At 46.3% G+C, this 23,694-nt stretch overlaps 11 non-coding genes across 11 annotated transcripts; all 11 read left to right on the top strand.

Annotated features, from left to right (window-relative positions):
* The first annotated feature begins 331 nt into the window (after positions 1-331).
* LOC130325926 (U2 spliceosomal RNA) lies at positions 332-522 on the top strand. The gene has a single exon (XR_008870648.1). It is a non-coding gene; the product is annotated as a U2 spliceosomal RNA (small nuclear RNA).
* Positions 523-2,617: 2,095 nt separating this feature from the next.
* LOC130325924 (U2 spliceosomal RNA) lies at positions 2,618-2,808 on the top strand. Its single transcript, XR_008870647.1, has one exon. It is a non-coding gene; the product is annotated as a U2 spliceosomal RNA (small nuclear RNA).
* A 2,089-nt stretch (positions 2,809-4,897) lies between these two features.
* On the top strand, positions 4,898-5,088 carry LOC130325923 (U2 spliceosomal RNA). Its single transcript, XR_008870646.1, has one exon. It is a non-coding gene; the product is annotated as a U2 spliceosomal RNA (small nuclear RNA).
* A 2,105-nt stretch (positions 5,089-7,193) lies between these two features.
* On the top strand, positions 7,194-7,384 carry LOC130325922 (U2 spliceosomal RNA). The gene has a single exon (XR_008870645.1). It is a non-coding gene; the product is annotated as a U2 spliceosomal RNA (small nuclear RNA).
* Positions 7,385-9,474: 2,090 nt separating this feature from the next.
* Positions 9,475-9,665, top strand: LOC130325935 (U2 spliceosomal RNA). The gene has a single exon (XR_008870657.1). It is a non-coding gene; the product is annotated as a U2 spliceosomal RNA (small nuclear RNA).
* A 2,100-nt stretch (positions 9,666-11,765) lies between these two features.
* On the top strand, positions 11,766-11,956 carry LOC130325934 (U2 spliceosomal RNA). The gene has a single exon (XR_008870656.1). It is a non-coding gene; the product is annotated as a U2 spliceosomal RNA (small nuclear RNA).
* Positions 11,957-14,046: 2,090 nt separating this feature from the next.
* On the top strand, positions 14,047-14,237 carry LOC130325931 (U2 spliceosomal RNA). Its single transcript, XR_008870653.1, has one exon. It is a non-coding gene; the product is annotated as a U2 spliceosomal RNA (small nuclear RNA).
* A 2,079-nt stretch (positions 14,238-16,316) lies between these two features.
* On the top strand, positions 16,317-16,507 carry LOC130325933 (U2 spliceosomal RNA). Its single transcript, XR_008870655.1, has one exon. It is a non-coding gene; the product is annotated as a U2 spliceosomal RNA (small nuclear RNA).
* Positions 16,508-18,603: 2,096 nt separating this feature from the next.
* Positions 18,604-18,794, top strand: LOC130325932 (U2 spliceosomal RNA). Its single transcript, XR_008870654.1, has one exon. It is a non-coding gene; the product is annotated as a U2 spliceosomal RNA (small nuclear RNA).
* Positions 18,795-20,893: 2,099 nt separating this feature from the next.
* Positions 20,894-21,084, top strand: LOC130325921 (U2 spliceosomal RNA). The gene has a single exon (XR_008870644.1). It is a non-coding gene; the product is annotated as a U2 spliceosomal RNA (small nuclear RNA).
* Positions 21,085-23,178: 2,094 nt separating this feature from the next.
* On the top strand, positions 23,179-23,369 carry LOC130325930 (U2 spliceosomal RNA). Its single transcript, XR_008870652.1, has one exon. It is a non-coding gene; the product is annotated as a U2 spliceosomal RNA (small nuclear RNA).
* The last annotated feature ends 325 nt before the right edge of the window (positions 23,370-23,694 follow it).

Below are 23,694 nucleotides of genomic sequence, written 5' to 3'. Positions count from 1 at the left end.
CATCTGCAGGCAACAAAGGTAGGTGTGTGCTTGTGTGTGTGTTTCCTATGCAGATCCTAAGCCCAGTGTCACATGCAAGTAGGAGGAGTAAGAAGGGTTCCTGGCAAATCCGGGTTATGGATTGCATTTAAAAAGGCCCCGTGGGAGTGCAATGGGCCCCTGTCTTGCTGCTTAGCAATAATGGTATGGGTTTAGGTTCTGCTGTGTGTACTGGTGGTTGACTGCCCCCCAGCCCAGAGTGTGCATGGAAAATTGTCTGGCAGCCTCCCTGACAGCAAGCAGTGATAGTGCCCATGAAGGGGACCTTGTTGGGCCCGCCCCTTTCACGGTTATCGCTTCTCGGCCTTTTGGCTAAGATCAAGTGTAGTATCTGTTCTTATCAGTTTAATATCTGATACGTCCCCTATCTGGGGACCATATATTAAATGGATTTTTGAGAACGGGGGCCGATTTCGAAGCTTGCTTCCGTCGCCCTATGCATTGACCCGATATGGCAGTATCTTCGGGTACAGTGCACCACCCCCTTACAGGGTTAAAAAGAAAGATTCCTACTTTCATTGCTACCTGCTTGCTGGCTAGCCAGCTAGCCAGCCCTGTGGGCCTTGCTGCTGCTGCAGCCAAAAAACAAAAGGTGGTGCTGCTGCTGCTTCTGCTGCTTCTGCTTCTGCTTGTGTCTGGCCCCTGTTGGAGCGTCCAGGCACAGGACTTCTGCTGCTGCTGACTAAATGGCCTCCTTAATTGGATCATTTGAGTAGCCAGCACACCTGTGCAGGTAGGGCATGACATGATAGGCAGCTGCCTTGATAGCGGGTGGGTGCTGAATGTTCCTAATTGACAAAATAAGATTAATGCTTATGAAGAAATATAAAATCTCATCCCTTCCCCAATATCGCGCCACACCCCTACCCCTTAATTCCCTGGTTGAACGTACGTGATGGACATATGTCTTTTTTCGACCGTACTAACTATGTAACTATGTAACATAACATGGGGGGGGGGGGGGTCTCCTGGCTGTTCACACAGGTGTGTCATTGCTGTACATTGACCATGCATTGCTTCTGTGGTATTGCAAAGGCAAAGACAAATGCTTCCAGCCATCCATTGCACTAATGGATTGGTCATCAGCTGGCTGTCTATGTCCCGCATCAATATAGACCAAAGTACAGAGGGTTAGGCTATGCTATTGTGCACCTACCTGATGCATCAGAAGGTGCGAGGCCCTTGCTAAATTCTGTGCACAGACTTTGAGATCTATGCTTTAGACTGTATCTAAACCTGCTCCAACATGGACTGACATTCTGGCCTACTTTCAGCCGATGCGACTTGTCTGTCGCTGAACAGTCGCTTTTTATGTATTCAGCACCTATGTATAATGTTGTAAAAATGCTCTAGAAGCTAAAGTCGCAGAAATGTCACACATATTTGGCCTGCAACTTTCTGTGCGACAAATTCAGACAGGAAAAATCAGTATAAATCCTTAGAAAATTATCCCCCAGTGTCTCCATCTGCTGGCGGTATTGAATAAGCATTGCTGCACTGATGGGGTATGCATTAGACGAAAAAAAAGAAGAAAAAGAAGAATAATACGCCCAGAAAAGAGGCGAAAAGGAGAAAAACGTAAAAAAACGTGAAAAAAAAGTAAGAGGAAGAGAAGGGAAAAAAAGGTGGAAATGGGTTTAAAAGTGATTTCGGCGGAGAAATATATATATATATATATATATATATATATATATATATATATATATGCGCACACACACACATAGATATAAACGTATTCTCCGTTGAGATATTGCAGCCGCTGCTGTGTCCAGGCCCAGGAGCCTTAGCACTGTGCTGTGATGTCACTCAATACCACTGACATCACTAGGTGTAAACAACATCTCTCCTTTGCTGTGTATGTGACTATGGAGCTGTTTGGTGATGTCGTCTATTACGGCCTTCATAGAAGCAACAGGAGATTGTTGCATCCATCTTGAACCCTCAGAACTACAGTGCTATGATGTCACTCACTTCCACAGGCCTTGCAGAGTGTAAACAACAACAACCCAGCTTTGTTGTGTATGTAACCAAAGGGATTTGTGATGTCACCTAGAACCTTCACAGCAGCGACAGCTTTATGAGGAGCATCAGCACTGCTCTGCCTGAGCAGAACCATCACCGCCATAGGTTGTCAAATAACCCGGATTTAACCCACACAGGTAAGTCCAATGGGGTGCAGGCATGTCCTCTATGCTTACAGCTTCCCGTGGGTGTTGGTTTGATACCGTTTGGGGACAGCCAAGGAGGCATCTGCAGGCAACAAAGGTAGGTGTGTGCTTGTGTGTGTGTTTCCTATGCAGATCCTAAGCCCAGTGTCACATGCAAGTAGGAGGAGTAAGAAGGGTTCCTGGCAAATCCGGGTTATGGATTGCATTTAAAAAGGCCCCGTGGGAGTGCAATGGGCCCCTGTCTTGCTGCTTAGCAATAATGGTATGGGTTTAGGTTCTGCTGTGTGTACTGGTGGTTGACTGCCCCCCAGCCCAGAGTGTGCATGGAAAATTGTCTGGCAGCCTCCCTGACAGCAAGCAGTGATAGTGCCCATGAAGGGGACCTTGTTGGGCCCGCCCCTTTCACGGTTATCGCTTCTCGGCCTTTTGGCTAAGATCAAGTGTAGTATCTGTTCTTATCAGTTTAATATCTGATACGTCCCCTATCTGGGGACCATATATTAAATGGATTTTTGAGAACGGGGGCCGATTTCGAAGCTTGCTTCCGTCGCCCTATGCATTGACCCGATATGGCAGTATCTTCGGGTACAGTGCACCACCCCCTTACAGGGTTAAAAAGAAAGATTCCTACTTTCATTGCTACCTGCTTGCTGGCTAGCCAGCTAGCCAGCCCTGTGGGCCTTGCTGCTGCTGCAGCCAAAAAACAAAAGGTGGTGCTGCTGCTGCTTCTGCTGCTTCTGCTTCTGCTTGTGTCTGGCCCCTGTTGGAGCGTCCAGGCACAGGACTTCTGCTGCTGCTGACTAAATGGCCTCCTTAATTGGATCATTTGAGTAGCCAGCACACCTGTGCAGGTAGGGCATGACATGATAGGCAGCTGCCTTGATAGCGGGTGGGTGCTGAATGTTCCTAATTGACAAAATAAGATTAATGCTTATGAAGAAATATAAAATCTCATCCCTTCCCCAATATCGCGCCACACCCCTACCCCTTAATTCCCTGGTTGAACGTGATGGACATATGTCTTTTTTCGACCGTACTAACTATGTAACTATGTAACATGGGGGGGGGGGGGGGGGGGTCTCCTGGCTGTTCACACAGGTGTGTCATTGCTGTACATTGACCATGCATTGCTTCTGTGGTATTGCAAAGGCAAAGACAAATGCTTCCAGCCATCCATTGCACTAATGGATTGGTCATCAGCTGGCTGTCTATGTCCCGCATCAATATAGACCAAAGTACAGAGGGTTAGGCTATGCTATTGTGCACCTACCTGATGCATCAGAAGGTGCGAGGCCCTTGCTAAATTCTGTGCACAGACTTTGAGATCTATGCTTTAGACTGTATCTAAACCTGCTCCAACATGGACTGACATTCTGGCCTACTTTCAGCCGATGCGACTTGTCTGTCGCTGAACAGTCGCTTTTTATGTATTCAGCACCTATGTATAATGTTGTAAAAATGCTCTAGAAGCTAAAGTCGCAGAAATGTCACACATATTTGGCCTGCAACTTTCTGTGCGACAAATTCAGACAGGAAAAATCAGTATAAATCCTTAGAAAATTATCCCCCAGTGTCTCCATCTGCTGGCGGTATTGAATAAGCATTGCTGCACTGATGGGGTATGCATTAGACGAAAAAAAAGAAGAAAAAGAAGAATAATACGCCCAGAAAAGAGGCGAAAAGGAGAAAAACGTAAAAAAACGTGAAAAAAAAGTAAGAGGAAGAGAAGGGAAAAAAAGGTGGAAATGGGTTTAAAAGTGATTTCGGCGGAGAAATATATATATATATATATATATATATATATATATATATATATATGCGCACACACACACATAGATATAAACGTATTCTCCGTTGAGATATTGCAGCCGCTGCTGTGTCCAGGCCCAGGAGCCTTAGCACTGTGCTGTGATGTCACTCAATACCACTGACATCACTAGGTGTAAACAACATCTCTCCTTTGCTGTGTATGCGACTATGGAGCTGTTTGGTGATGTCGTCTATTACGGCCTTCATAGAAGCAACAGGAGATTGTTGCATCCATCTTGAACCCTCAGAACTACAGTGCTATGATGTCACTCACTTCCACAGGCCTTGCAGAGTGTAAACAACAACAACCCAGCTTTGTTGTGTATGTAACCAAAGGGATTTGTGATGTCACCTAGAACCTTCACAGCAGCGACAGCTTTATGAGGAGCATCAGCACTGCTCTGCCTGAGCAGAACCATCACCGCCATAGGTTGTCAAATAACCCGGATTTAACCCACACAGGTAAGTCCAATGGGGTGCAGGCATGTCCTCTATGCTTACAGCTTCCCGTGGGTGTTGGTTTGATACCGTTTGGGGACAGCCAAGGAGGCATCTGCAGGCAACAAAGGTAGGTGTGTGCTTGTGTGTGTGTTTCCTATGCAGATCCTAAGCCCAGTGTCACATGCAAGTAGGAGGAGTAAGAAGGGTTCCTGGCAAATCCGGGTTATGGATTGCATTTAAAAAGGCCCCGTGGGAGTGCAATGGGCCCCTGTCTTGCTGCTTAGCAATAATGGTATGGGTTTAGGTTCTGCTGTGTGTACTGGTGGTTGACTGCCCCCCAGCCCAGAGTGTGCATGGAAAATTGTCTGGCAGCCTCCCTGACAGCAAGCAGTGATAGTGCCCATGAAGGGGACCTTGTTGGGCCCGCCCCTTTCACGGTTATCGCTTCTCGGCCTTTTGGCTAAGATCAAGTGTAGTATCTGTTCTTATCAGTTTAATATCTGATACGTCCCCTATCTGGGGACCATATATTAAATGGATTTTTGAGAACGGGGGCCGATTTCGAAGCTTGCTTCCGTCGCCCTATGCATTGACCCGATATGGCAGTATCTTCGGGTACAGTGCACCACCCCCTTACAGGGTTAAAAAGAAAGATTCCTACTTTCATTGCTACCTGCTTGCTGGCTAGCCAGCTAGCCAGCCCTGTGGGCCTTGCTGCTGCTGCAGCCAAAAAACAAAAGGTGGTGCTGCTGCTGCTTCTGCTGCTTCTGCTTCTGCTTGTGTCTGGCCCCTGTTGGAGCGTCCAGGCACAGGACTTCTGCTGCTGCTGACTAAATGGCCTCCTTAATTGGATCATTTGAGTAGCCAGCACACCTGTGCAGGTAGGGCATGACATGATAGGCAGCTGCCTTGATAGCGGGTGGGTGCTGAATGTTCCTAATTGACAAAATAAGATTAATGCTTATGAAGAAATATAAAATCTCATCCCTTCCCCAATATCGCGCCACACCCCTACCCCTTAATTCCCTGGTTGAACGTGATGGACATATGTCTTTTTTCGACCGTACTAACTATGTAACTATGTAACATAACATGGGGGGGGGGGGGGGGTCTCCTGGCTGTTCACACAGGTGTGTCATTGCTGTACATTGACCATGCATTGCTTCTGTGGTATTGCAAAGGCAAAGACAAATGCTTCCAGCCATCCATTGCACTAATGGATTGGTCATCAGCTGGCTGTCTATGTCCCGCATCAATATAGACCAAAGTACAGAGGGTTAGGCTATGCTATTGTGCACCTACCTGATGCATCAGAAGGTGCGAGGCCCTTGCTAAATTCTGTGCACAGACTTTGAGATCTATGCTTTAGACTGTATCTAAACCTGCTCCAACATGGACTGACATTCTGGCCTACTTTCAGCCGATGCGACTTGTCTGTCGCTGAACAGTCGCTTTTTATGTATTCAGCACCTATGTATAATGTTGTAAAAATGCTCTAGAAGCTAAAGTCGCAGAAATGTCACACATATTTGGCCTGCAACTTTCTGTGCGACAAATTCAGACAGGAAAAATCAGTATAAATCCTTAGAAAATTATCCCCCAGTGTCTCCATCTGCTGGCGGTATTGAATAAGCATTGCTGCACTGATGGGGTATGCATTAGACGAAAAAAAAGAAGAAAAAGAAGAATAATACGCCCAGAAAAGAGGCGAAAAGGAGAAAAACGTAAAAAAACGTGAAAAAAAAGTAAGAGGAAGAGAAGGGAAAAAAAGGTGGAAATGGGTTTAAAAGTGATTTCGGCGGAGAAATATATATATATATATATATATATATATATATATATATATATATATATATATATATATGCGCACACACACACATAGATATAAACGTATTCTCCGTTGAGATATTGCAGCCGCTGCTGTGTCCAGGCCCAGGAGCCTTAGCACTGTGCTGTGATGTCACTCAATACCACTGACATCACTAGGTGTAAACAACATCTCTCCTTTGCTGTGTATGTGACTATGGAGCTGTTTGGTGATGTCGTCTATTACGGCCTTCATAGAAGCAACAGGAGATTGTTGCATCCATCTTGAACCCTCAGAACTACAGTGCTATGATGTCACTCACTTCCACAGGCCTTGCAGAGTGTAAACAACAACAACCCAGCTTTGTTGTGTATGTAACCAAAGGGATTTGTGATGTCACCTAGAACCTTCACAGCAGCGACAGCTTTATGAGGAGCATCAGCACTGCTCTGCCTGAGCAGGACCATCACCGCCATAGGTTGTCAAATAACCCGGATTTAACCCACACAGGTAAGTCCAATGGGGTGCAGGCATGTCCTCTATGCTTACAGCTTCCCGTGGGTGTTGGTTTGATACCGTTTGGGGACAGCCAAGGAGGCATCTGCAGGCAACAAAGGTAGGTGTGTGCTTGTGTGTGTGTTTCCTATGCAGATCCTAAGCCCAGTGTCACATGCAAGTAGGAGGAGTAAGAAGGGTTCCTGGCAAATCCGGGTTATGGATTGCATTTAAAAAGGCCCCGTGGGAGTGCAATGGGCCCCTGTCTTGCTGCTTAGCAATAATGGTATGGGTTTAGGTTCTGCTGTGTGTACTGGTGGTTGACTGCCCCCCAGCCCAGAGTGTGCATGGAAAATTGTCTGGCAGCCTCCCTGACAGCAAGCAGTGATAGTGCCCATGAAGGGGACCTTGTTGGGCCCGCCCCTTTCACGGTTATCGCTTCTCGGCCTTTTGGCTAAGATCAAGTGTAGTATCTGTTCTTATCAGTTTAATATCTGATACGTCCCCTATCTGGGGACCATATATTAAATGGATTTTTGAGAACGGGGGCCGATTTCGAAGCTTGCTTCCGTCGCCCTATGCATTGACCCGATATGGCAGTATCTTCGGGTACAGTGCACCACCCCCTTACAGGGTTAAAAAGAAAGATTCCTACTTTCATTGCTACCTGCTTGCTGGCTAGCCAGCTAGCCAGCCCTGTGGGCCTTGCTGCTGCTGCAGCCAAAAAACAAAAGGTGGTGCTGCTGCTGCTTCTGCTGCTTCTGCTTCTGCTTGTGTCTGGCCCCTGTTGGAGCGTCCAGGCACAGGACTTCTGCTGCTGCTGACTAAATGGCCTCCTTAATTGGATCATTTGAGTAGCCAGCACACCTGTGCAGGTAGGGCATGACATGATAGGCAGCTGCCTTGATAGCGGGTGGGTGCTGAATGTTCCTAATTGACAAAATAAGATTAATGCTTATGAAGAAATATAAAATCTCATCCCTTCCCCAATATCGCGCCACACCCCTACCCCTTAATTCCCTGGTTGAACGTGATGGACATATGTCTTTTTTCGACCGTACTAACTATGTAACTATGTAACATAACATGGGGGGGGGGGGGGGTCTCCTGGCTGTTCACACAGGTGTGTCATTGCTGTACATTGACCATGCATTGCTTCTGTGGTATTGCAAAGGCAAAGACAAATGCTTCCAGCCATCCATTGCACTAATGGATTGGTCATCAGCTGGCTGTCTATGTCCCGCATCAATATAGACCAAAGTACAGAGGGTTAGGCTATGCTATTGTGCACCTACCTGATGCATCAGAAGGTGCGAGGCCCTTGCTAAATTCTGTGCACAGACTTTGAGATCTATGCTTTAGACTGTATCTAAACCTGCTCCAACATGGACTGACATTCTGGCCTACTTTCAGCCGATGCGACTTGTCTGTCGCTGAACAGTCGCTTTTTATGTATTCAGCACCTATGTATAATGTTGTAAAAATGCTCTAGAAGCTAAAGTCGCAGAAATGTCACACATATTTGGCCTGCAACTTTCTGTGCGACAAATTCAGACAGGAAAAATCAGTATAAATCCTTAGAAAATTATCCCCCAGTGTCTCCATCTGCTGGCGGTATTGAATAAGCATTGCTGCACTGATGGGGTATGCATTAGACGAAAAAAAAGAAGAAAAAGAAGAATAATACGCCCAGAAAAGAGGCGAAAAGGAGAAAAACGTAAAAAAACGTGAAAAAAAAGTAAGAGGAAGAGAAGGGAAAAAAAGGTGGAAATGGGTTTAAAAGTGATTTCGGCGGAGAAATATATATATATATATATATATATATATATATATATATATATATGCGCACACACACACATATATATAAACGTATTCTCCGTTGAGATATTGCAGCCGCTGCTGTGTCCAGGCCCAGGAGCCTTAGCACTGTGCTGTGATGTCACTCAATACCACTGACATCACTAGGTGTAAACAACATCTCTCCTTTGCTGTGTATGCGACTATGGAGCTGTTTGGTGATGTCGTCTATTACGGCCTTCATAGAAGCAACAGGAGATTGTTGCATCCATCTAGAACCCTCAGAACTACAGTGCTATGATGTCACTCACTTCCACAGGCCTTGCAGAGTGTAAACAACAACAACCCAGCTTTGTTGTGTATGTAACCAAAGGGATTTGTGATGTCACCTAGAACCTTCACAGCAGCGACAGCTTTATGAGGAGCATCAGCACTGCTCTGCCTGAGCAGAACCATCACCGCCATAGGTTGTCAAATAACCCGGATTTAACCCACACAGGTAAGTCCAATGGGGTGCAGGCATGTCCTCTATGCTTACAGCTTCCCGTGGGTGTTGGTTTGATACCGTTTGGGGACAGCCAAGGAGGCATCTGCAGGCAACAAAGGTAGGTGTGTGCTTGTGTGTGTGTTTCCTATGCAGATCCTAAGCCCAGTGTCACATGCAAGTAGGAGGAGTAAGAAGGGTTCCTGGCAAATCCGGGTTATGGATTGCATTTAAAAAGGCCCCGTGGGAGTGCAATGGGCCCCTGTCTTGCTGCTTAGCAATAATGGTATGGGTTTAGGTTCTGCTGTGTGTACTGGTGGTTGACTGCCCCCCAGCCCAGAGTGTGCATGGAAAATTGTCTGGCAGCCTCCCTGACAGCAAGCAGTGATAGTGCCCATGAAGGGGACCTTGTTGGGCCCGCCCCTTTCACGGTTATCGCTTCTCGGCCTTTTGGCTAAGATCAAGTGTAGTATCTGTTCTTATCAGTTTAATATCTGATACGTCCCCTATCTGGGGACCATATATTAAATGGATTTTTGAGAACGGGGGCCGATTTCGAAGCTTGCTTCCGTCGCCCTATGCATTGACCCGATATGGCAGTATCTTCGGGTACAGTGCACCACCCCCTTACAGGGTTAAAAAGAAAGATTCCTACTTTCATTGCTACCTGCTTGCTGGCTAGCCAGCTAGCCAGCCCTGTGGGCCTTGCTGCTGCTGCAGCCAAAAAACAAAAGGTGGTGCTGCTGCTGCTTCTGCTGCTTCTGCTTCTGCTTGTGTCTGGCCCCTGTTGGAGCGTCCAGGCACAGGACTTCTGCTGCTGCTGACTAAATGGCCTCCTTAATTGGATCATTTGAGTAGCCAGCACACCTGTGCAGGTAGGGCATGACATGATAGGCAGCTGCCTTGATAGCGGGTGGGTGCTGAATGTTCCTAATTGACAAAATAAGATTAATGCTTATGAAGAAATATAAAATCTCATCCCTTCCCCAATATCGCGCCACACCCCTACCCCTTAATTCCCTGGTTGAACGTGATGGACATATGTCTTTTTTCAACCGTACTAACTATGTAACTATGTAACATAACATGGGGGGGGGGGTCTCCTGGCTGTTCACACAGGTGTGTCATTGCTGTACATTGACCATGCATTGCTTCTGTGGTATTGCAAAGGCAAAGACAAATGCTTCCAGCCATCCATTGCACTAATGGATTGGTCATCAGCTGGCTGTCTATGTCCCGCATCAATATAGACCAAAGTACAGAGGGTTAGGCTATGCTATTGTGCACCTACCTGATGCATCAGAAGGTGCGAGGCCCTTGCTAAATTCTGTGCACAGACTTTGAGATCTATGCTTTAGACTGTATCTAAACCTGCTCCAACATGGACTGACATTCTGGCCTACTTTCAGCCGATGCGACTTGTCTGTCGCTGAACAGTCGCTTTTTATGTATTCAGCACCTATGTATAATGTTGTAAAAATGCTCTAGAAGCTAAAGTCGCAGAAATGTCACACATATTTGGCCTGCAACTTTCTGTGCGACAAATTCAGACAGGAAAAATCAGTATAAATCCTTAGAAAATTATCCCCCAGTGTCTCCATCTGCTGGCGGTATTGAATAAGCATTGCTGCACTGATGGGGTATGCATTAGACGAAAAAAAAGAAGAAAAAGAAGAATAATACGCCCAGAAAAGAGGCGAAAAGGAGAAAAACGTAAAAAAACGTGAAAAAAAAGTAAGAGGAAGAGAAGGGAAAAAAAGGTGGAAATGGGTTTAAAAGTGATTTCGGCGGAGAAATATATATATATATATATATATATATATATATATATATATATATATATATATATATATGCGCACACACACACATAGATATAAACGTATTCTCCGTTGAGATATTGCAGCCGCTGCTGTGTCCAGGCCCAGGAGCCTTAGCACTGTGCTGTGATGTCACTCAATACCACTGACATCACTAGGTGTAAACAACATCTCTCCTTTGCTGTGTATGTGACTATGGAGCTGTTTGGTGATGTCGTCTATTACGGCCTTCATAGAAGCAACAGGAGATTGTTGCATCCATCTTGAACCCTCAGAACTACAGTGCTATGATGTCACTCACTTCCACAGGCCTTGCAGAGTGTAAACAACAACAACCCAGCTTTGTTGTGTATGTAACCAAAGGGATTTGTGATGTCACCTAGAACCTTCACAGCAGCGACAGCTTTATGAGGAGCATCAGCACTGCTCTGCCTGAGCAGAACCATCACCGCCATAGGTTGTCAAATAACCCGGATTTAACCCACACAGGTAAGTCCAATGGGGTGCAGGCATGTCCTCTATGCTTACAGCTTCCCGTGGGTGTTGGTTTGATACCGTTTGGGGACAGCCAAGGAGGCATCTGCAGGCAACAAAGGTAGGTGTGTGCTTGTGTGTGTGTTTCCTATGCAGATCCTAAGCCCAGTGTCACATGCAAGTAGGAGGAGTAAGAAGGGTTCCTGGCAAATCCGGGTTATGGATTGCATTTAAAAAGGCCCCGTGGGAGTGCAATGGGCCCCTGTCTTGCTGCTTAGCAATAATGGTATGGGTTTAGGTTCTGCTGTGTGTACTGGTGGTTGACTGCCCCCCAGCCCAGAGTGTGCATGGAAAATTGTCTGGCAGCCTCCCTGACAGCAAGCAGTGATAGTGCCCATGAAGGGGACCTTGTTGGGCCCGCCCCTTTCACGGTTATCGCTTCTCGGCCTTTTGGCTAAGATCAAGTGTAGTATCTGTTCTTATCAGTTTAATATCTGATACGTCCCCTATCTGGGGACCATATATTAAATGGATTTTTGAGAACGGGGGCCGATTTCGAAGCTTGCTTCCGTCGCCCTATGCATTGACCCGATATGGCAGTATCTTCGGGTACAGTGCACCACCCCCTTACAGGGTTAAAAAGAAAGATTCCTACTTTCATTGCTACCTGCTTGCTGGCTAGCCAGCTAGCCAGCCCTGTGGGCCTTGCTGCTGCTGCAGCCAAAAAACAAAAGGTGGTGCTGCTGCTGCTTCTGCTGCTTCTGCTTCTGCTTGTGTCTGGCCCCTGTTGGAGCGTCCAGGCACAGGACTTCTGCTGCTGCTGACTAAATGGCCTCCTTAATTGGATCATTTGAGTAGCCAGCACACCTGTGCAGGTAGGGCATGACATGATAGGCAGCTGCCTTGATAGCGGGTGGGTGCTGAATGTTCCTAATTGACAAAATAAGATTAATGCTTATGAAGAAATATAAAATCTCATCCCTTCCCCAATATCGCGCCACACCCCTACCCCTTAATTCCCTGGTTGAACGTGATGGACATATGTCTTTTTTCGACCGTACTAACTATGTAACTATGTAACATAACATGGGGGGGGGGGGGGGTCTCCTGGCTGTTCACACAGGTGTGTCATTGCTGTACATTGACCATGCATTGCTTCTGTGGTATTGCAAAGGCAAAGACAAATGCTTCCAGCCATCCATTGCACTAATGGATTGGTCATCAGCTGGCTGTCTATGTCCCGCATCAATATAGACCAAAGTACAGAGGGTTAGGCTATGCTATTGTGCACCTACCTGATGCATCAGAAGGTGCGAGGCCCTTGCTAAATTCTGTGCACAGACTTTGAGATCTATGCTTTAGACTGTATCTAAACCTGCTCCAACATGGACTGACATTCTGGCCTACTTTCAGCCGATGCGACTTGTCTGTCGCTGAACAGTCGCTTTTTATGTATTCAGCACCTATGTATAATGTTGTAAAAATGCTCTAGAAGCTAAAGTCGCAGAAATGTCACACATATTTGGCCTGCAACTTTCTGTGCGACAAATTCAGACAGGAAAAATCAGTATAAATCCTTAGAAAATTATCCCCCAGTGTCTCCATCTGCTGGCGGTATTGAATAAGCATTGCTGCACTGATGGGGTATGCATTAGACGAAAAAAAAGAAGAAAAAGAAGAATAATACGCCCAGAAAAGAGGCGAAAAGGAGAAAAACGTAAAAAAACGTGAAAAAAAAGTAAGAGGAAGAGAAGGGAAAAAAAGGTGGAAATGGGTTTAAAAGTGATTTCGGCGGAGAAATATATATATATATATATATATATATATATATATATATATATATGCGCACACACACACATAGATATAAACGTATTCTCCGTTGAGATATTGCAGCCGCTGCTGTGTCCAGGCCCAGGAGCCTTAGCACTGTGCTGTGATGTCACTCAATACCACTGACATCACTAGGTGTAAACAACATCTCTCCTTTGCTGTGTATGTGGCTATGGAGCTGTTTGGTGATGTCGTCTATTACGGCCTTCATAGAAGCAACAGGAGATTGTTGCATCCATCTTGAACCCTCAGAACTACAGTGCTATGATGTCACTCACTTCCACAGGCCTTGCAGAGTGTAAACAACAACAACCCAGCTTTGTTGTGTATGTAACCATAGGGATTTGTGATGTCACCTAGAACCTTCACAGCAGCGACAGCTTTATGAGGAGCATCAGCACTGCTCTGCCTGAGCAGAACCATCACCGCCATAGGTTGTCAAATAACCCGGATTTAACCCACACAGGTAAGTCCAATGGGGTGCAGGCATGTCCTCTATGCTTACAGCTTCCCGTGGGTGTTGGTTTGATACCGTTTGGGGACAGCCAAGGAGGCATCTGCAGGCAACAAAGGTAGGTGTGTGCTTGTGTGTGTGTTTCCTATGCAGATCCTAAGCCCAGTGTCACATGCAAGTAGGAGGAGTAAGAAGGGTTCCTGGCAAATCCGGGTTATGGATTGCATTTAAAAAGGCCCCGTGGGAGTGCAATGGGCCCCTGTCTTGCTGCTTAGCAATAATGGTATGGGTTTAGGTTCTGCTGTGTGTACTGGTGGTTGACTGCCCCCCAGCCCAGAGTGTGCATGGAAAATTGTCTGGCAGCCTCCCTGACAGCAAGCAGTGATAGTGCCCATGAAGGGGACCTTGTTGGGCCCGCCCCTTTCACGGTTATCGCTTCTCGGCCTTTTGGCTAAGATCAAGTGTAGTATCTGTTCTTATCAGTTTAATATCTGATACGTCCCCTATCTGGGGACCATATATTAAATGGATTTTTGAGAACGGGGGCCGATTTCGAAGCTTGCTTCCGTCGCCCTATGCATTGACTCGATATGGCAGTATCTTCGGGTACAGTGCACCACCCCCTTACAGGGTTAAAAAGAAAGATTCCTACTTTCATTGCTACCTGCTTGCTGGCTAGCCAGCTAGCCAGCCCTGTGGGCCTTGCTGCTGCTGCAGCCAAAAAACAAAAGGTGGTGCTGCTGCTGCTTCTGCTGCTTCTGCTTCTGCTTGTGTCTGGCCCCTGTTGGAGCGTCCAGGCACAGGACTTCTGCTGCTGCTGACTAAATGGCCTCCTTAATTGGATCATTTGAGTAGCCAGCACACCTGTGCAGGTAGGGCATGACATGATAGGCAGCTGCCTTGATAGCGGGTGGGTGCTGAATGTTCCTAATTGACAAAATAAGATTAATGCTTATGAAGAAATATAAAATCTCATCCCTTCCCGAATATCGCGCCACACCCCTACCCCTTAATTCCCTGGTTGAACGTGATGGACATATGTCTTTTTTCGACCGTACTAACTATGTAACTATGTAACATAACATGGGGGGGGGGGGTCTCCTGGCTGTTCACACAGGTGTGTCATTGCTGTACATTGACCATGCATTGCTTCTGTGGTATTGCAAAGGCAAAGACAAATGCTTCCAGCCATCCATTGCACTAATGGATTGGTCATCAGCTGGCTGTCTATGTCCCGCATCAATATAGACCAAAGTACAGAGGGTTAGGCTATGCTATTGTGCACCTACCTGATGCATCAGAAGGTGCGAGGCCCTTGCTAAATTCTGTGCACAGACTTTGAGATCTATGCTTTAGACTGTATCTAAACCTGCTCCAACATGGACTGACATTCTGGCCTACTTTCAGCCGATGCGACTTGTCTGTCGCTGAACAGTCGCTTTTTATGTATTCAGCACCTATGTATAATGTTGTAAAAATGCTCTAGAAGCTAAAGTCGCAGAAATGTCACACATATTTGGCCTGCAACTTTCTGTGCGACAAATTCAGACAGGAAAAATCAGTATAAATCCTTAGAAAATTATCCCCCAGTGTCTCCATCTGCTGGCGGTATTGAATAAGCATTGCTGCACTGATGGGGTATGCATTAGACGAAAAAAAAGAAGAAAAATAAGAATAATACGCCCAGAAAAGAGGCGAAAAGGAGAAAAACGTAAAAAAACGTGAAAAAAAAGTAAGAGGAAGAGAAGGGAAAAAAAGGTGGAAATGGGTTTAAAAGTGATTTCGGCGGAGAAATATATATATATATATATATATATATATATATATATGCGCACACACACACATAGATATAAACGTATTCTCCGTTGAGATATTGCAGCCGCTGCTGTGTCCAGGCCCAGGAGCCTTAGCACTGTGCTGTGATGTCACTCAATACCACTGACATCACTAGGTGTAAACAACATCTCTCCTTTGCTGTGTATGTGACTATGGAGCTGTTTGGTGATGTCGTCTATTACGGCCTTCATAGAAGCAACAGGAGATTGTTGCATCCATCTTGAACCCTCAGAACTACAGTGCTATGATGTCACTCACTTCCACAGGCCTTGCAGAGTGTAAACAACAACAACCCAGCTTTGTTGTGTATGTAACCAAAGGGATTTGTGATGTCACCTAGAACCTTCACAGCAGCGACAGCTTTATGAGGAGCATCAGCACTGCTCTGCCTGAGCAGAACCATCACCGCCATAGGTTGTCAAATAACCCGGATTTAACCCACACAGGTAAGTCCAATGGGGTGCAGGCATGTCCTCTATGCTTACAGCTTCCCGTGGGTGTTGGTTTGATACCGTTTGGGGACAGCCAAGGAGGCATCTGCAGGCAACAAAGGTAGGTGTGTGCTTGTGTGTGTGTTTCCTATGCAGATCCTAAGCCCAGTGTCACATGCAAGTAGGAGGAGTAAGAAGGGTTCCTGGCAAATCCGGGTTATGGATTGCATTTAAAAAGGCCCCGTGGGAGTGCAATGGGCCCCTGTCTTGCTGCTTAGCAATAATGGTATGGGTTTAGGTTCTGCTGTGTGTACTGGTGGTTGACTGCCCCCCAGCCCAGAGTGTGCATGGAAAATTGTCTGGCAGCCTCCCTGACAGCAAGCAGTGATAGTGCCCATGAAGGGGACCTTGTTGGGCCCGCCCCTTTCACGGTTATCGCTTCTCGGCCTTTTGGCTAAGATCAAGTGTAGTATCTGTTCTTATCAGTTTAATATCTGATACGTCCCCTATCTGGGGACCATATATTAAATGGATTTTTGAGAACGGGGGCCGATTTCGAAGCTTGCTTCCGTCGCCCTATGCATTGACCCGATATGGCAGTATCTTCGGGTACAGTGCACCACCCCCTTACAGGGTTAAAAAGAAAGATTCCTACTTTCATTGCTACCTGCTTGCTGGCTAGCCAGCTAGCCAGCCCTGTGGGCCTTGCTGCTGCTGCAGCCAAAAAACAAAAGGTGGTGCTGCTGCTGCTTCTGCTGCTTCTGCTTCTGCTTGTGTCTGGCCCCTGTTGGAGCGTCCAGGCACAGGACTTCTGCTGCTGCTGACTAAATGGCCTCCTTAATTGGATCATTTGAGTAGCCAGCACACCTGTGCAGGTAGGGCATGACATGATAGGCAGCTGCCTTGATAGCGGGTGGGTGCTGAATGTTCCTAATTGACAAAATAAGATTAATGCTTATGAAGAAATATAAAATCTCATCCCTTCCCCAATATCGCGCCACACCCCTACCCCTTAATTCCCTGGTTGAACGTGATGGACATATGTCTTTTTTCGACCGTACTAACTATGTAACTATGTAACATAACATGGGGGGGGGGGGGGGGGGGGGTCTCCTGGCTGTTCACACAGGTGTGTCATTGCTGTACATTGACCATGCATTGCTTCTGTGGTATTGCAAAGGCAAAGACAAATGCTTCCAGCCATCCATTGCACTAATGGATTGGTCATCAGCTGGCTGTCTATGTCCCGCATCAATATAGACCAAAGTACAGAGGGTTAGGCTATGCTATTGTGCACCTACCTGATGCATCAGAAGGTGCGAGGCCCTTGCTAAATTCTGTGCACAGACTTTGAGATCTATGCTTTAGACTGTATCTAAACCTGCTCCAACATGGACTGACATTCTGGCCTACTTTCAGCCGATGCGACTTGTCTGTCGCTGAACAGTCGCTTTTTATGTATTCAGCACCTATGTATAATGTTGTAAAAATGCTCTAGAAGCTAAAGTCGCAGAAATGTCACACATATTTGGCCTGCAACTTTCTGTGCGACAAATTCAGACAGGAAAAATCAGTATAAATCCTTAGAAAATTATCCCCCAGTGTCTCCATCTGCTGGCGGTATTGAATAAGCATTGCTGCACTGATGGGGTATGCATTAGACGAAAAAAAAGAAGAAAAATAAGAATAATACGCCCAGAAAAGAGGCGAAAAGGAGAAAAACGTAAAAAAACGTGAAAAAAAAGTAAGAGGAAGAGAAGGGAAAAAAAGGTGGAAATGGGTTTAAAAGTGATTTCGGCGGAGAAATATATATATATATATATATATATATATATATATATATATATATGCGCACACACACACATAGATATAAACGTATTCTCCGTTGAGATATTGCAGCCGCTGCTGTGTCCAGGCCCAGGAGCCTTAGCACTGTGCTGTGATGTCACTCAATACCACTGACATCACTAGGTGTAAACAACATCTCTCCTTTGCTGTGTATGTGACTATGGAGCTGTTTGGTGATGTCGTCTATTACGGCCTTCATAGAAGCAACAGGAGATTGTTGCATCCATCTTGAACCCTCAGAACTACAGTGCTATGATGTCACTCACTTCCACAGGCCTTGCAGAGTGTAAACAACAACAACCCAGCTTTGTTGTGTATGTAACCAAAGGGATTTGTGATGTCACCTAGAACCTTCACAGCAGCGACAGCTTTATGAGGAGCATCAGCACTGCTCTGCCTGAGCAGAACCATCACCGCCATAGGTTGTCAAATAACCCGGATTTAACCCACACAGGTAAGTCCAATGGGGTGCAGGCATGTCCTCTATGCTTACAGCTTCCCGTGGGTGTTGGTTTGATACCGTTTGGGGACAGCCAAGGAGGCATCTGCAGGCAACAAAGGTAGGTGTGTGCTTGTGTGTGTGTTTCCTATGCAGATCCTAAGCCCAGTGTCACATGCAAGTAGGAGGAGTAAGAAGGGTTCCTGGCAAATCCGGGTTATGGATTGCATTTAAAAAGGCCCCGTGGGAGTGCAATGGGCCCCTGTCTTGCTGCTTAGCAATAATGGTATGGGTTTAGGTTCTGCTGTGTGTACTGGTGGTTGACTGCCCCCCAGCCCAGAGTGTACATGGAAAATTGTCTGGCAGCCTCCCTGACAGCAAGCAGTGATAGTGCCCATGAAGGGGACCTTGTTGGGCCCGCCCCTTTCACGGTTATCGCTTCTCGGCCTTTTGGCTAAGATCAAGTGTAGTATCTGTTCTTATCAGTTTAATATCTGATACGTCCCCTATCTGGGGACCATATATTAAATGGATTTTTGAGAACGGGGGCCGATTTCGAAGCTTGCTTCCGTCGCCCTATGCATTGACCCGATATGGCAGTATCTTCGGGTACAGTGCACCACCCCCTTACAGGGTTAAAAAGAAAGATTCCTACTTTCATTGCTACCTGCTTGCTGGCTAGCCAGCTAGCCAGCCCTGTGGGCCTTGCTGCTGCTGCAGCCAAAAAACAAAAGGTGGTGCTGCTGCTGCTTCTGCTGCTTCTGCTTCTGCTTGTGTCTGGCCCCTGTTGGAGCGTCCAGGCACAGGACTTCTGCTGCTGCTGACTAAATGGCCTCCTTAATTGGATCATTTGAGTAGCCAGCACACCTGTGCAGGTAGGGCATGACATGATAGGCAGCTGCCTTGATAGCGGGTGGGTGCTGAATGTTCCTAATTGACAAAATAAGATTAATGCTTATGAAGAAATATAAAATCTCATCCCTTCCCCAATATCGCGCCACACCCCTACCCCTTAATTCCCTGGTTGAACGTGATGGACATATGTCTTTTTTCGACCGTACTAACTATGTAACTATGTAACATAACATGGGGGGGGGGGGGGTCTCCTGGCTGTTCACACAGGTGTGTCATTGCTGTACATTGACCATGCATTGCTTCTGTGGTATTGCAAAGGCAAAGACAAATGCTTCCAGCCATCCATTGCACTAATGGATTGGTCATCAGCTGGCTGTCTATGTCCCGCATCAATATAGACCAAAGTACAGAGGGTTAGGCTATGCTATTGTGCACCTACCTGATGCATCAGAAGGTGCGAGGCCCTTGCTAAATTCTGTGCACAGACTTTGAGATCTATGCTTTAGACTGTATCTAAACCTGCTCCAACATGGACTGACATTCTGGCCTACTTTCAGCCGATGCGACTTGTCTGTCGCTGAACAGTCGCTTTTTATGTATTCAGCACCTATGTATAATGTTGTAAAAATGCTCTAGAAGCTAAAGTCGCAGAAATGTCACACATATTTGGCCTGCAACTTTCTGTGCGACAAATTCAGACAGGAAAAATCAGTATAAATCCTTAGAAAATTATCCCCCAGTGTCTCCATCTGCTGGCGGTATTGAATAAGCATTGCTGCACTGATGGGGTATGCATTAGACGAAAAAAAAGAAGAAAAAGAAGAATAATACGCCCAGAAAAGAGGCGAAAAGGAGAAAAACGTAAAAAAACGTGAAAAAAAAGTAAGAGGAAGAGAAGGGAAAAAAAGGTGGAAATGGGTTTAAAAGTGATTTCGGCGGAGAAATATATATATATATATATATATATATATATATATATATATATATATATATATATGCGCACACACACACATAGATATAAACGTATTCTCCGTTGAGATATTGCAGCCGCTGCTGTGTCCAGGCCCAGGGGCCTTAGCACTGTGCTGTGATGTCACTCAATACCACTGACATCACTAGGTGTAAACAACATCTCTCCTTTGCTGTGTATGTGACTATGGAGCTGTTTGGTGATGTCGTCTATTACGGCCTTCATAGAAGCAACAGGAGATTGTTGCATCCATCTTGAACCCTCAGAACTACAGTGCTATGATGTCACTCACTTCCACAGGCCTTGCAGAGTGTAAACAACAACAACCCAGCTTTGTTGTGTATGTAACCAAAGGGATTTGTGATGTCACCTAGAACCTTCACAGCAGCGACAGCTTTATGAGGAGCATCAGCACTGCTCTGCCTGAGCAGAACCATCACCGCCATAGGTTGTCAAATAACCCGGATTTAACCCACACAGGTAAGTCCAATGGGGTGCAGGCATGTCCTCTATGCTTACAGCTTCCCGTGGGTGTTGGTTTGATACCGTTTGGGGACAGCCAAGGAGGCATCTGCAGGCAACAAAGGTAGGTGTGTGCTTGTGTGTGTGTTTCCTATGCAGATCCTAAGCCCAGTGTCACATGCAAGTAGGAGGAGTAAGAAGGGTTCCTGGCAAATCCGGGTTATGGATTGCATTTAAAAAGGCCCCGTGGGAGTGCAATGGGCCCCTGTCTTGCTGCTTAGCAATAATGGTATGGGTTTAGGTTCTGCTGTGTGTACTGGTGGTTGACTGCCCCCCAGCCCAGAGTGTGCATGGAAAATTGTCTGGCAGCCTCCCTGACAGCAAGCAGTGATAGTGCCCATGAAGGGGACCTTGTTGGGCCCGCCCCTTTCACGGTTATCGCTTCTCGGCCTTTTGGCTAAGATCAAGTGTAGTATCTGTTCTTATCAGTTTAATATCTGATACGTCCCCTATCTGGGGACCATATATTAAATGGATTTTTGAGAACGGGGGCCGATTTCGAAGCTTGCTTCCGTCGCCCTATGCATTGACCCGATATGGCAGTATCTTCGGGTACAGTGCACCACCCCCTTACAGGGTTAAAAAGAAAGATTCCTACTTTCATTGCTACCTGCTTGCTGGCTAGCCAGCTAGCCAGCCCTGTGGGCCTTGCTGCTGCTGCAGCCAAAAAACAAAAGGTGGTGCTGCTGCTGCTTCTGCTGCTTCTGCTTCTGCTTGTGTCTGGCCCCTGTTGGAGCGTCCAGGCACAGGACTTCTGCTGCTGCTGACTAAATGGCCTCCTTAATTGGATCATTTGAGTAGCCAGCACACCTGTGCAGGTAGGGCATGACATGATAGGCAGCTGCCTTGATAGCGGGTGGGTGCTGAATGTTCCTAATTGACAAAATAAGATTAATGCTTATGAAGAAATATAAAATCTCATCCCTTCCCCAATATCGCGCCACACCCCTACCCCTTAATTCCCTGGTTGAACGTGATGGACATATGTCTTTTTTCGACCGTACTAACTATGTAACTATGTAACATAACATGGGGGGGGGGGGGGGTCTCCTGGCTGTTCACACAGGTGTGTCATTGCTGTACATTGACCATGCATTGCTTCTGTGGTATTGCAAAGGCAAAGACAAATGCTTCCAGCCATCCATTGCACTAATGGATTGGTCATCAGCTGGCTGTCTATGTCCCGCATCAATATAGACCAAAGTACAGAGGGTTAGGCTATGCTATTGTGCACCTACCTGATGCATCAGAAGGTGCGAGGCCCTTGCTAAATTCTGTGCACAGACTTTGAGATCTATGCTTTAGACTGTATCTAAACCTGCTCCAACATGGACTGACATTCTGGCCTACTTTCAGCCGATGCGACTTGTCTGTCGCTGAACAGTCGCTTTTTATGTATTCAGCACCTATGTATAATGTTGTAAAAATGCTCTAGAAGCTAAAGTCGCAGAAATGTCACACATATTTGGCCTGCAACTTTCTGTGCGACAAATTCAGACAGGAAAAATCAGTATAAATCCTTAGAAAATTATCCCCCAGTGTCTCCATCTGCTGGCGGTATTGAATAAGCATTGCTGCACTGATGGGGTATGCATTAGACGAAAAAAAAGAAGAAAAAGAAGAATAATACGCCCAGAAAAGAGGCGAAAAGGAGAAAAACGTAAAAAAACGTGAAAAAAAAGTAAGAGGAAGAGAAGGGAAAAAAAGGTGGAAATGGGTTTAAAAGTGATTTCGGCGGAGAAATATATATATATATATATATATATATATATATATATATATATATATATGCGCACACACACACATAGATATAAACGTATTCTCCGTTGAGATATTGCAGCCGCTGCTGTGTCCAGGCCCAGGAGCCTTAGCACTGTGCTGTGATGTCACTCAATACCACTGACATCACTAGGTGTAAACAACATCTCTCCTTTGCTGTGTATGTGGCTATGGAGCTGTTTGGTGATGTCGTCTATTACGGCCTTCATAGAAGCAACAGGAGATTGTTGCATCCATCTTGAACCCTCAGAACTACAGTGCTATGATGTCACTCACTTCCACAGGCCTTGCAGAGTGTAAACAACAACAACCCAGCTTTGTTGTGTATGTAACCATAGGGATTTGTGATGTCACCTAGAACCTTCACAGCAGCGACAGCTTTATGAGGAGCATCAGCACTGCTCTGCCTGAGCAGAACCATCACCGCCATAGGTTGTCAAATAACCCGGATTTAACCCACACAGGTAAGTCCAATGGGGTGCAGGCATGTCCTCTATGCTTACAGCTTCCCGTGGGTGTTGGTTTGATACCGTTTGGGGACAGCCAAGGAGGCATCTGCAGGCAACAAAGGTAGGTGTGTGCTTGTGTGTGTGTTTCCTATGCAGATCCTAAGCCCAGTGTCACATGCAAGTAGGAGGAGTAAGAAGGGTTCCTGGCAAATCCGGGTTATGGATTGCATTTAAAAAGGCCCCGTGGGAGTGCAATGGGCCCCTGTCTTGCTGCTTAGCAATAATGGTATGGGTTTAGGTTCTGCTGTGTGTACTGGTGGTTGACTGCCCCCCAGCCCAGAGTGTGCATGGAAAATTGTCTGGCAGCCTCCCTGACAGCAAGCAGTGATAGTGCCCATGAAGGGGACCTTGTTGGGCCCGCCCCTTTCACGGTTATCGCTTCTCGGCCTTTTGGCTAAGATCAAGTGTAGTATCTGTTCTTATCAGTTTAATATCTGATACGTCCCCTATCTGGGGACCATATATTAAATGGATTTTTGAGAACGGGGGCCGATTTCGAAGCTTGCTTCCGTCGCCCTATGCATTGACTCGATATGGCAGTATCTTCGGGTACAGTGCACCACCCCCTTACAGGGTTAAAAAGAAAGATTCCTACTTTCATTGCTACCTGCTTGCTGGCTAGCCAGCTAGCCAGCCCTGTGGGCCTTGCTGCTGCTGCAGCCAAAAAACAAAAGGTGGTGCTGCTGCTGCTTCTGCTGCTTCTGCTTCTGCTTGTGTCTGGCCCCTGTTGGAGCGTCCAGGCACAGGACTTCTGCTGCTGCTGACTAAATGGCCTCCTTAATTGGATCATTTGAGTAGCCAGCACACCTGTGCAGGTAGGGCATGACATGATAGGCAGCTGCCTTGATAGCGGGTGGGTGCTGAATGTTCCTAATTGACAAAATAAGATT

Source organism: Hyla sarda, unplaced genomic scaffold (genome assembly GCF_029499605.1).
Source record: "Hyla sarda isolate aHylSar1 unplaced genomic scaffold, aHylSar1.hap1 scaffold_2770, whole genome shotgun sequence".
NCBI classification, from domain to species: Eukaryota; Metazoa; Chordata; class Amphibia; order Anura; family Hylidae; genus Hyla; species Hyla sarda.
Note: the sequence above shows the minus strand (reverse complement) of the source record. Positions and strands in the feature narration are given on the sequence as shown.